General features: G+C 39.2%; 1 non-coding gene across 1 annotated transcript; it reads left to right on the forward strand.

Annotated features, from left to right (window-relative positions):
- Positions 1 to 12,981: 12,981 nt before the first annotated feature.
- LOC115062453 lies at positions 12,982 to 13,108 on the forward strand. The gene has a single exon (XR_003842411.1). It is a non-coding gene; the product is annotated as a small nucleolar RNA SNORA40 (small nucleolar RNA).
- Positions 13,109 to 13,385: the final 277 nt, after the last annotated feature.

Below are 13,385 nucleotides of genomic sequence, written 5' to 3' on the forward strand. Positions count from 1 at the left end.
ACCAAGGATCTCTTCTCCCATTGATGTCTGTCAAGACCATCCTCTGTTACAAGTGCAGCTGGAGCCATGTATACTCCTTGGTTGGTGGTTTAGTCCCTGGAGGCTATGGTCCCTGGGGTCTGGTTGGTTGATAATGTTGTTGTTCCGATGTGGTTGCAAACACTTTCAGCTCCTTCAATCCTTTCTCTAACTTCTCCATTGGGGAAGCCACACTCAGTCCAATGGTTGGCTGTGAGCAGCCACCTCTGTATTGGTAAGGATCTGTCAGGACCTCTTAGGAGACTATATTAGGCTCCTTTCTGCAAGCATTTCTTGGTATCCACAATAGGGTTGGGTTTTGGTACATGGGTTTTGTACATGGGATGAATTCCTTGGTGGAACAGACTCTGAATGACCTTTCCTTCAGTCTCTGCCCTACACTTTTTCTCCATATTTGCTCCAATGAGCATTTTGTTCCCTTTTCTTAAAAGGACCGAAGCACCCACACTTTGGTCTTCCTTCTTCTTGAGCTTCATGTGGTCTGTGAATTGTATCTTGAGTATTCCAAGCTTTGGCGCTAATATCCACTTATAAGTGAGTGCATACCATGTGTGTTGTTTTATGTTTGGATTACCTCACTCAGGATGGTATTTCCTAGTTCCATCAATTTGCCTGCAAATTTCATGAATTCATTGTTTTTAATAGCTGAGTAGTACTTCATTGTGTAAATGTACCAGATTTTCTGTATCCATTCCTCTGTTGAAGGACATCTTTACAGTTTCTAGATATTATAAATAAAGTGGCTATGAATATAGTAGTGTATATGTCCATATTACATTTTGAAGAATCTCTTGGGTATACGCCCAGGAGTAGTATAGCTAGGTCCAATTTTCTGAGGAAACATCAGACTAATTTCCAGAGCAGTTGGTACCAGGTTACAATCCCACCAACAGTGGAAGAGTATTACTCTTTCTCGACATCCTTGCCAGCATCTGCTGTCACCTGAGTAATTGATCTTAGTTAGCCATTCTGACTGGTGTGAGGTGGAATTTCCCTGATGATTATGGATGTTGAACATTTCTTTGGCTGCTTCTCAGCCATTCAGTATTCCTCAGTTGAGAATTTTTTTTTGTTTAGCTCTATACTCCATTTTTAGTAGGGTTATTTGATTCTCTGGAGTCTAATCTTTTGATTTCTTGGTACATATTCGATATTAGCTGTCTATTGGATGTACGACTGGTAAAGATTTTTTTCCCAATTTGTTGGTTGTCATTTTGTCTTATTGACAGTATTCTTTGTCTTACAGAAGCTTTGCAATTTGGAGTTTCCATTTGTGGATAGTTGATCTTAGAGCATAAGACACTGCTGTACTGTTCAGAAAAATTTCCCCTGTGTTCATGTGTTCAAGGCTCTTGCCCACTTTGTCCTCTAAAATTTCAGTATATCTGGTTTTATGTGGAGGTCCTTGGTCCACTTGGACTTGAGCTTTGTACAAGGAGATAAGTATGGGTCAATTTGCATGTTAGTCTCTGAAGAAAGAAATGGAAGAAGATCTCAGAAGATGAAAAGATCTCTTATTCCCACTATTTTTAAATAAGCAACTCATATGTTGTCAAATGCTATTACACCAGTGGCTTATCCCTCTGCATGTTTGTATGTAAATTCTCCCTGCCACATATGCTAGTATTCTGAAGTCATCTCTAGAAGAGCATTTTCTATAGATTTCTTCTATGAGCTTCATGGCTGTCGAGCTTCCATATATAAATACCAACTTCACCACGTGTCTCTTTCTGTCTCACTTGTATCACCAGATACACTTATAAATTATCCTTGTTGCTACAAATGACATTCATTGTATGCTTGAATAATGTCCCTTGGCATGTATATTCATACATGTATTGCATGTCAACCACAAAGAAATACTTAGTATATGACAATCCAGAAATAAATAGTGCTACAAAAAATGTTGCAAGAGCATGTATAGCTTTAATGTCCTGATTGTTTACTCTTTGGACATATAACTAGTGGAGGCATGTTATACTATGTGATAACTATTTCTAGTTTTTGCCTTTCTCCTACATCCCTGGGAAGCTGTATGTTTAGTTGAGTACCTGAATTATTTTACAATGGCGACAATGGGAGCTCTATTAAACTCTTCTTTTATCTACACACTAACCCGCATCTATGTTTTATTTTTAATATTAGATATTCAAACTTGAATAAGATGATGCCTCATTTTTGCTTGGATTTGTGTTTGCCTTAGGATTAATGATTGTGAATATCATTAGGATCATGTTAGGTAAGAGGAGGGTTAGGGTTATGTGCTTTCTAGCCATTTGTTTGTATGACTTCCTTTGAGAAATGGCTACAACATTTGATGTCAATGTTTGCGATTATAGTTTTCATTGTTTGTGTTTTTCCTTTCATAATAATTTCCTCTAAAATGAATAACTTCCAAATATTTTCACACATTCTATAGATTGCTGATTTTTTTCTTTGCTGTGTAAAACATTTTAGTATGATTTTCACTTTTCATATTTGTATTCCCTGGGATTTTGAGATAATATCCAATAGGAAAACAAATGTTTACACACTTCAACATCAAAAGGCATTTCTTTTTGTTTCCTAGAGCCTACTCCATCATTTAATTATTTTATGCATTCAAGTTTATTTTGTTTACCATGGAGAGACTGGATTTGAGTTTAATTATTCTGTATATGGATACTTAGTTTTCCAGTACCATTTGTTGAAGAGTGTATACATTTTGATATGCTTTCTAAGTTTATTCAAAACAGATAAGTAAATGGACTTATATGTTTAATGCTGTAAATACAATTTATTACTCAGTTATTTTCTACTACATTGATCTTAATATCAAAGTTAAAGTCAATACGTAAAGCTTTTTGTTACATATTAGTAATTTGTCTTTTCTTTGAAACAAGATATAAGTGACATTTATTCATCTATAAGTCTCCTTTTTCTGTGTCCTTTCATAGTTAAGTGATGTTATAACTGGCCTTTAATACATTACAACTCATATATTATAATGCCTCTTTTTCTATTTGCTAAGTATTTTTCCTTCCTAAGTCTTTTGTTGATTAAGTTCAAAGTAGCATTTTATTTTTCTATAAAAATATTACTTAGAATTTTTGAAATATGAGATTTAGCCAATATATATTTTATGAGAATATGTTCAAATGTATGTAGGTAACCAGCAATATCATGATGGCATGTAATCATAAAACATATGGTTGTTAAGGCTTAGCTTGTATGGGTAGCAGGTGTTTATATAAAATGTCCTACATCAGATATAATTTTTATAATAATCTTGGCTATTCTAAGGTTTCTTTTGCCTCTGGGATGTACTGGAACTATTATATTTACCTTTAATTTCATAGTTTAATGTCATCATTTCTATACTAGAATTAGTAAATGTGATTATCCCAATAGCCTTTGAATTCCCCAGTTGCATGAGCCTAGGTATTATGCTATAAAATCATTATCTAAAGGATAAATGAAATGTTTGTTATCTAGATATTTTAAATATAAATATTTAAGCAAAACATTGTTTATAGTGTCAGAGTATTGTCTGTATTGTCAAAATAAATTGTAGGTTGGGTATAATACTTCAGATCTGTAATTTCTGCATATTGAAGGCTGAAAGGACGATCACAAGTTCAAGGACATTTGGATCCTGTCTCAAAAAGACCAAACAAAGAAATTTGCTAAGATATAAAATCTACTACATTTATTATGCTCTTCTAATATTGATGATCATTGTAAGTCACTCATCTTTATAAGAAAGGACAGGTATTTGTACTCTCGGCTTTGCATCATAGCTAGCCCTCATATTCACAAATGAAATCCTCAACTTAAAAAAAAAATCTTATATGGACATATGGCATTGCAGACTAATTGTTTATCCCTAAATATTAAATTAAATGCCAAGAAGCATACAGAATAATTCTGTCTCCTATGGTATGTAGAAATCCTAAGTTATTATATTAAACCAACCCATTTATAGAGGTTACTACTGGTCCTGAGATCAATTCTTACATTTATTTTTGATTTTCATTAGATATTTTATTTATTTACAGTTCAAATATCCTCTGTCCAAGTTTCCCCTTGGAAAATCCCCAATCCTCTCACCCTTCCCTCTGTTCACCCACCCACCAACTCCATCTTCCTGGCCCTGGCATTCCCCTATACTGGGGCATAGAATATACACAGGAACAAGATCCTCTCTTCTAATTGATGATTGACTGGACCATCTTCTGCTACACATGCAGTTAGAGCCATGAGTTCCACCATGTGTTTTCTTTGATTGGTGGTTTAGTCCCAGGGAGTTCTGGGGTTACTGGTTAGTACATATTGTGGTACCTCCTATGGGGTTCCAAACCCCTTGAGCTCCTTGGGTACTTTCTCTAGCTTCTTCTTTGGTGATCCTATGCTTGGTCCAATGGATGGCTGTGATCATCCACTTCTGTACTTGTCCGGCACTGGTAGAACCTCTCAGGAGATAGCTTTATCATGCTCCTGTCTGCAAGTTCTTGTTGGCATGCACAATAGTGTCTGGGCTTGGTGGTTGTGTGTGGGATGGATCCCCAAGTGGGGCAGTTTCTGGATGGTCATTCCTTCAGTCTCTGCTCCAAACTTTGTCTCTGTAACTGCTTCCATGGCTGTTTTTACCCCCTTTTCTAAGAAGGATTAAAATATCCACACGTTGGTCTCCCTTTTTCTTGAGTTTCAAGTGTTTTGCAAATTGTATCTTAGGTATTCTGAGATTCTGGGCTAATATCCACTTAGTGACTGCATATCATGCGTGTTCTTTTCTGATTGGGTTACCTCACCTAGGATTATATCTTTCAGATCCATCTATTTGTCTAAGAATTTCATAAATTCATTGCTTCTATTAGCTGCATCGTACTCCATTGTGTAAATGAACCATATTTTCTGTATCCATTCCTCTGTTGAGGGACATCTGGGTTGTTTCNAGCTTCTGGCTATTATAAATATAGCTGCTATGAACATAGTGTAGCATGTGTCCTTATTACATGTTGGAGAATNTTCTGGGTATATGCCCAGGAGTAGTAATGCTGGATCTTCCAGTAGTACTATTCTTAGATTTGATCTAATTTATAGAACCCCTTGAATGAAGAGGAGACTAGGATCCTTCAAAGAAAAACCATAATACACTATAGTTTGAGCATTCATTTTAGACTTTTTGATCTAGCATTTGATTAGTATGTACTAATATGATAAGTAGATATTACTCAAAAAAAAAAAAAATGTTTGGAATACCCGTGATTTAGCTCAGACCATATGAAACCCAAGAAGAAAGAAGATCACACCAAAGTGTGGATGCTACAGTCCTACTCAGAAGTGAGAGTAAAATAATCTCCACAAAGTAGAGGGGAAAAGGGATCTGGGAGGGAGAGAGGAGGGGGTGTGAAAAGATGGGGCAGTTCAGATGTGGTAGGAGATGGGGAAGAAATACAGAAGGTCAGGAATTTGAAAGGAGATGTGTAGCAGTAGGGGAAGGAGGGTCTGAGGGTAGCGACTAGAAAGTCCCAGATGCCAGAGACCCAAAAGTTTCCCATGACCCAACAGTGAGGATATTAGCCATAATACCCAACAAAGAGGAGGAAGAACCTCTAGAGACCATATCCAGTGGATAGGCATGACCTCTATTGATGGTTGGGGTCACATAACCATCTCAAAAATTTTAACCCAATATTGTTCCTGTCTAAAGGAAAAGCAGGGACAAAGAGTAGATCAGAGACTGAAGGAAAGGCCACACTGAGCCCTCACCATCTAGGGATACTTCCCATCTGCAGACACCAAATCCAGACATTATTGCTGATGCTGAGAAGTACTTACTGATAGGAGCCTGGTATAGCTGTCTCCTGAGTGGCTTTGCTAGAACCTGACCAATACAGATGTGGATGATTACAGCCAACCACCTGACTGAGTTCAGAACCCCAATGGAGAAGTTAGGGCAAGGACTGTGGGAGCAACCCTAAAAGAAGAACAACAATATCAACAAACCAAATTCCCCAAAGCTCCCAGGGACTAAACCACACACCAAAGAGTACATGGATGGACCTATAGCAACCCCTATATATGGAGCAGAAGATTGCATCAGCCTGCATCCCTGGGAGGAGGGCCCCGTGGTCCTGTGGAAGCTTGATGACCAATGGTAGTGGAATGCTCAGGTACTGAGGCAGGATTGGGGGCGAGGGTGAGGAAGTACCCTTGTAGAGGCAAAGGGAGGGGGAACAGAATATGGGGCTCGTGCAGGGGAAACTGGGATGAGGTATAATAAAAATATAAATAAATAAAAATAAATAAAATAACCAATTTAAAAAATTACTAATAAAGATACAGAAAAAAGCCAGCTGTCACTAATATAAATAATTAATTAGCAATTAAATTTATTATAACATTGTTAATTTAATAATTAATATTATTTAAATAATATTGTTCACTGAGCTTTGCTTCCAATTCTCTTTTTCAACATGCAGAATTAACTAACAAGAGCTCATAGCAGTTCACTGAATCAGTGAGACTGTACATATCTGAACTAGGTCCTCTGAATATATACTATGGGTGTGTAGCTTGTAGTTCTTATGGGGTACCTATCAGTGTGTGTGGAGGTGTCTCTTACTCTTTTGTTTACTCTAGGGACTCTTTCTCCTACTGTTGTGCCTTATTCATTCTTGATACGAGGGTTTATGCTTAGACATATTGTAACTTATTCATGTCCAGTTGATATACTGGGAGGGCTGTACTTTTCTAAAGATAAAAGAAGAAGGAGTGAATCTGGGGAAGAAAAGTGGTGGGCCAGAGTGGTTGGAGAAGAGGAAGGAGCATAATTGCATGTATGAGATGAAAAACAAATAGATATTTATTTATCCTGGTTGTTTTTCCAATAGCAAAGATAATATATTATTAAGACTTTTAGTATTGGAAAATGTCACAGAACAATTAGTCAGTCTCTGCTCCACTCTTTGTCTCTCCATTTCCTTTAGACAGGAACAATTCTGGGTTAAAAATTTTGAGATAGGTGGGTGACCCCAACCCTCAACCAGGGGTCATGCCTATCCACTAGATATGGTCTCTATAAGTTCTCTCTCCCCTTTTTTGGGTATTTTGGTCAAAGTCATCCCTTTTGGTTCCTGAGCACCTCTTGCTTCCCTGGCATCTGGGACTTTCTATTGGTTCTTCCCAATTTCCCATCTTCTACTGCTACATGCCTCCCTACAATTTCTTGATCCTCTGTACTTATCTACTGTCTTCTCTCACACCTGATCCTATCCCCTTTTTCCCTCTACCCTTCTCCCTCCATTGTTCCTCCCTCTGTCTTTTGTGATTATTCTGTTCCCCTTTCTAAGTAGAACTGAAGCATCCACACTTTGGTCTTCCTTCTTCTTCAACTTCATATGATCTATGAGTAGTATCATGAGTATTCCAAGCTTTTTGACTAATATCTACTTATTAATGAGTACATACCATGTGTGCTCTTTTGGTAATGGGTTCACCTCACTCAGGATCATATTTTCTAGTTTCACCCATTTGCCTAAGAATTTCATGAAGTCATTGTTTTTAATAGCTCAGTAGTACTCCATTGTGTAAATGTACAACATTTTCTGTATCCATTCCTCTCTTAAAGGACATCTGTTTGTTTGTTTGTTTGTTTGTTTGTTTGTTTGTGTTTGTTTGTGTTTCAGGCTATTATAAATAAGGTTTCTAAGAAAATAGTGGATCATGTGTCCTTGTTATATGTTGGAGCACCTTTGGGGAATATGCCCAGAAGTATTATAACAGGGTCTTCAGGTAGAACTATTTCCAATTTTCTGAGGAACTGGCAGACTGATTTTCACAGTGGTTGTATGACTTGCAATCCCACTGGGAATGGAGGAGTGTGGTTCATTCTCCACATCCTTGCCAGCATCTGAGTTTTTGATCTTAGCCATTCTGACTGGTGTGAAGTGAAATCTCAGAGTTGTTTTGATTTGCATTTCCCTGATGACTATGGATTTTGAACATTGCTTTAGGTACCTCTGGGCCATTTGAGATTTCTCAGTTGAAAACATTTCACTGACTCTTCATGGCTCTACTACATATTTAACCAACTAAACTACTTAAAATATAATTTACAGTTTTATTGAGTATTATATTATGTAGAGAGTGACCTTGTTTGAACATTAACTGCCTTAAGTGCTTTCTGGAGTAAAGTCTTGGCCTCTGTGGGAAAGTACTATCTCAGCTAAGTACAAATAGACATAGATCCTGAAGTCAACTGAGAACAAATATCTATAAATCTTGAGGATAGGTTCCTAGTAACCCTTTCTGTTCTGATCTTCCTGCTGAACTGTTTACCCAGTCAATATCCTGTTCCTGGGAACAGGTGTTCATTACCCAGAGACAAAGCGATCCGCACTCCACCCCACTTCCTGCTCCTATGAGTATATAATCTGAGTGGGAAAAATATAAATTTGTCAGCTTGATCAAGACTTCTTGTCTTTCTGTCTATTTTTCACATTTCTTGTCCTCCATTAGTCATGGACCACGAGGAAGATTTTGGGCGAACAGCCTTATAACGCCTTGGAGGCCCAAATGCTCTTTTCCCCTGGTCTCCTAGCTCAGGTCTGTCAGGCATGCTTGGATACCTGGAGAAAGCTGTCCCCCAAACCAGGATTCTCTGCTGCACTCACTAAGGTGCTACAGGTTGTGGACGAATCTTAAAATTCTTTCATTAGCCACCTAATGGAGATGTTTGAGCGCTTGTCCAAGAGCCTGAAAACACCTTTATTAAACAGCTTGCTTTTGAAAATGCCAACCCTACTTGCCTACATATATTTAAATACCACTGTCCTGAGTCACTGGCAGAATATGTCCACCTTTGTGCAGGCACTGGAGCAAGCCACATTATCTGCTTCAGAGAGCAGGCTTAAGTGACTCTCAAAGACTTACTTTAACTGCAAACAGCCTGGCTAGTTCATTTGGTAGAGCATGGGACTCTTAATCCCTGGGTCATAGGTTCGAGCCCCACATTGGTTTGGCAGCAGCCCCAGACTACTGCCAAAGAAGGATGTCCTTTGTTATGGGTATAACTCCCCTCAAGTCTAAGTAAAGTCTTGGCAACCTATTATTCCTTGTCTTCTGCCCTAATTGTTAAATGAAGAAAAATGTCCAGACAATATTTTGGCAAAGATCCTGATATTATCATTAACCCTTATACCTCAAATCAAGTTGAATGGCGTCTTCAATCTAATGATGATTGGGCCATAGCCTGCGCCTCCTTTGCAGGCATTATAGATAATTCTTATCCAAATGATCCCTTATACAATTTGTAAAGATACACTCCTTAACTTTCTCCAAAGTTACCTCCAAGACTCTACTCCTTGAAGGCACCTTGGTATTTACAGATGGTTCCTTAACAGGCAAAGCTTCTTAGGTTGTACAAAATAGAGTTACTTCAGTGCAGTCCCCGTATTCTTCTGCCCAGCTGGTAGAATTGTTTGCAGTTCTTCAGGTTTTCAAAATGTTACCAATAACCCCATTTACTTTGTATACTGATAGTGCCTACATGGCCTATTCTGTTCCTGTTTTAGAGATAGTCCCATTTATTAAGCCTGCTTCTACCACTTCCAAATTATTTGTGGATATTCAATCCCTAATCATTAAAAGGGCAGTGTCAATTTTTTTGTGGGACAATTGATAGCCCCTTCTGGCCTGCGTGGTCCCCTGTCACATGGAAATGCCCTGGCTGACAGGGTCACTCACACAGCATTTCCCACCCTACTTGATTCCATAGACTTGGCTAAATATGCTCATGCTCTGCATCATTTAAATGTTTCTACCTTTTGCCAAATGTTCAAGATTTCTAGAGATCAAGCAAGAGAAATTGTTAAGTCCTGTGGTGGATAAGCCACTCAGCTGCTGGTTCCTCACCTAGGGACTCATCCCTAATGATGGATGGCAGATGGATGTAACCCATTTTCCCTCCTTTGAAGGTTAAAATATGTGCATGTTTCAGTTGATAACTATAGTGGATTTATACATGCATCTCCTCTTTCTGGAGAGGCATCACATGATGTGATAACACACACTCTACAGTGCATGGCTACCATGGGAAAACCACAGATCATTAAAACTGAAAATGGCCCCAGTTATACAGGAACCAAGTTCCAAAAGTTTTGTTCCCAATTTGACATTAAGCATGTCACTAGTGTTCCCTATAATCTTCAGGATCAGGGAATGGTAGAACAAGCCCATCAGACTTTAAAAAGTATATCTTCAATGCTTGGCTGAAGTTACAGCTGCTTATTCCCCCTTGATCCCTCAAAACAGACTCAATCTTGGTCTCTTTGTTCTTAACTTCTTGTCCCTGGACAATGAAGGCAGGTTAGCAGCTGACCACCTGTGCCATCCTAAGTCACAAGATCCTCACACATTAGGGCGATGGAAAGATCCTTTCCCTGGACAGTGGAAAGGACCAGATCCCATCCTTATTTTGGGATGAGGATCCACTTGCATCTATGATAAAGAAAATGCTGGCCCAAGATGGTTACCAGAGAGGCTAGCAAAAACTGTTAACGCACCTGTGTCCAGAATGGAGTGACTGTGCCCTCCTGAGACAAATCTCATTTCTTTTCTAGATTCTGCTCCAGAGGAAGCATCCTGTGGCTGACTAGAATAACCACTAACCTTCAGCTGCCTCCACCCAAATCTAATAATAATATGCACATCCCTTGGATTTATACTTGGGTGGTCTTTTCAAAGAGAAATGATGTTTTCTGGGCCACTTCCATGATTTCCACCAGAATTTGTTGTCCAGCCAGCCTTAACCCCAATCTTTGCAAACTAGCGTAGTAAGTGTCAGTCCCCTAGGGTCTTGAATACCACCTAGATTTATACAAAACCCCAGAAGATAATATGCCCAACACCCAGAGAAATATTCCTCAAGATTTATTTATTTCGGTTATTAGGTCAGCCAAACCTGGCTGTGATAATTCCCTCAGGCGAACCTTACTCCAAGGTACAGATTTTTACATTTGCCCAGGGCACTACCTTGGCCACTCCCTCCATCATAAGTGCAGTCGCAAAACTGATCTTTATTGTGCCAGCTAGTTGTGTGACCTTGAGGGCAGCCTATTAGAATCCTACCTTCTCCTGGGATTATATTACTGATACCTGGAATTTTTCATGCCCCCAGAATTCTTTAAATACTAATCCTCTCTGTAAAAATTCTAACAGCATCACCTTAGGTTGGTGCCTCCCCCTGTCCATTATATTTACAGACAGACCATGCTAAGTCCAAATTTGAGTGCAGGGATTTTCAAGGGGTCTCCATCTTTATCAATCAGGCACACTTACTGGCTTCACTTATTCCATTAAGTTCCTCAAAGAACCTGTTCATGCCAAATTGCCAGTTCCTATTGGTCCCAACACTGTTTTAGTCCCCCAGCTGCAGCCACCCAAAAAACCTGACTCTCCATCTTTTCCAGAAACTGCTCATACCTTGACCTCAAAAAATTCCTTTGGTCCAATAGCAAATAACTCCCCCCCCCCGGCACCCGCTACATTCAGACCAAAAACCTTATCCTCATTTTAGTGAATAAAATCGTCCTTATGCTCCATGCCACCTCCCCTAACCTTATTGATAATTGCTAGCTATGTTACCATTCCCAACCACCTTTATATGAAGGCATTGCTGTTTCTGGCCATTTTAACTCTACAAATAATTCCCACCATTGCTGCTGGCAACCCAGAGAGTGGAATGGTTTATCCCTCTCTCAGGTCTCGGGACTGGACCTCTGTTTGACTCATAATACACCTCCTCCACACTAATCCATCTTTGTAATGTTACCCTTGCACCTGAGATTAGTAGCCAGTATTTAGTTCCTCCAGATGATACTTGGTGGGTTTGCCTTGATGGCCTCACCCCTGACTTTCAGCCAGTGCCTTTGCTGTGAAAAATTCTGATTTTTGCATTCTTGTACAATTGGTCCCTCAATTGATTATCATTCAGAAGACTTTTTTCATTTGTGGGATCAGTCTGTTGATTCCTCCCCTTCACTTGTCTGCCATTAAGAGAGCCCCTAACTGCCAACACCATTTCAGTCCTCCTAGGACTTGGTGCCTTGAGAGCAGGGACTGGCATCATATGTTCTCCCCAAGTCTAAGTATCAAGAACTCAGTGTCACAATTGATAAAGGCATCCAGTGTCTCCAACTAGGCATCAATGACCTCTCTGATTCCCTCTCCTCCTTAGCTGAAGTCATCCTCCAAAATTGCAGAGGACTTGATTTGCTCTTTATACAGCAGGGAGGGCTGTATGTAGCTCTTAAGGAAGAATGCTGTTTTTATGTAGACAACACAGGGATGGTCAAAGAAAGCATGAGAAAAGTAAGAGAAGGACTGGAGAAAAAACAGAGAGAGAGAGAGAGAGAGAGAGAGAGAGAGAGAGAGAGAGAGAGAGAGAGAGATAAATGGAGACAGGGAGGGTAGGAGGGGGAGGTGAACAATTAGGCCATTTAGGCTCAAGGAAAACCATAATGCAGGTACAACACCCTGGCAGAAAACCTGTAGAGGATCTGTGTTCACAAGAGACTGAACTCATAGAAATCAAAAGGGCTTTTGAAGCTACACAATCTATTTCTGCATCGGTGTGATCCCTTCTTTGATAGTTATCGAAAGAGGGACAAGTCAATTCAGTTTACCAAGAGTAAGAGTTAGTATAAGTGTTACAACATTATATTAAATTAAGCTGAAAGCAGAGTTCTGAAAGCTAAAGATGACAAGTTTCTTCTTTGATATTTTCAGAACAATTTTAATTACCATATGACAACTAGTTCAAGGATTTAAAAATATAATTTGTGTTTATAAAGTTAATTGGATATTTGGTCTAAACACCCAAGAGGAAATGTCTTTGGGAAGTGTCAAAGAAGGCTTTTCAGTAAGAACTTTCCCTGGCATCAGGCAACATCTCTTGGTAGCACTTGTGTGTGCTTTTGCCAACTGCTTGACAAAAGAATGAAAGACAGGTGCAAGAATCAATCCTCTTTTGCAATCCAGAACCCATTGTTCAGTACGAGTTTTGATACATATAAAGAGGAATGTGATACTCACACCAAAGAACAGAAACATCCTTTGGTTAATTCAACACCAAGAATGTGCTGGCTGGGTGGTTTACCACTGTGATGGCCTCACTGGTACAAACGTGCAAGCAGCAGGAAAAGCTGTCTACCTACCAAAGCATCCCTTGCCACACTGAGCAGTACTATGGACAGATAACTCCTAGTTAGTGGTTGAGCTCCTACATGTTTTTAACTAAGCCCAACAAAGTGGTACCAAATATTTGTGTGGATGGGCAGCCATGAGTGCATGTTTATGTGTGG

This window comes from Mus pahari, chromosome 17 (assembly GCF_900095145.1).
Source record: "Mus pahari chromosome 17, PAHARI_EIJ_v1.1, whole genome shotgun sequence".
NCBI classification, from domain to species: domain Eukaryota; kingdom Metazoa; phylum Chordata; class Mammalia; order Rodentia; family Muridae; genus Mus; species Mus pahari.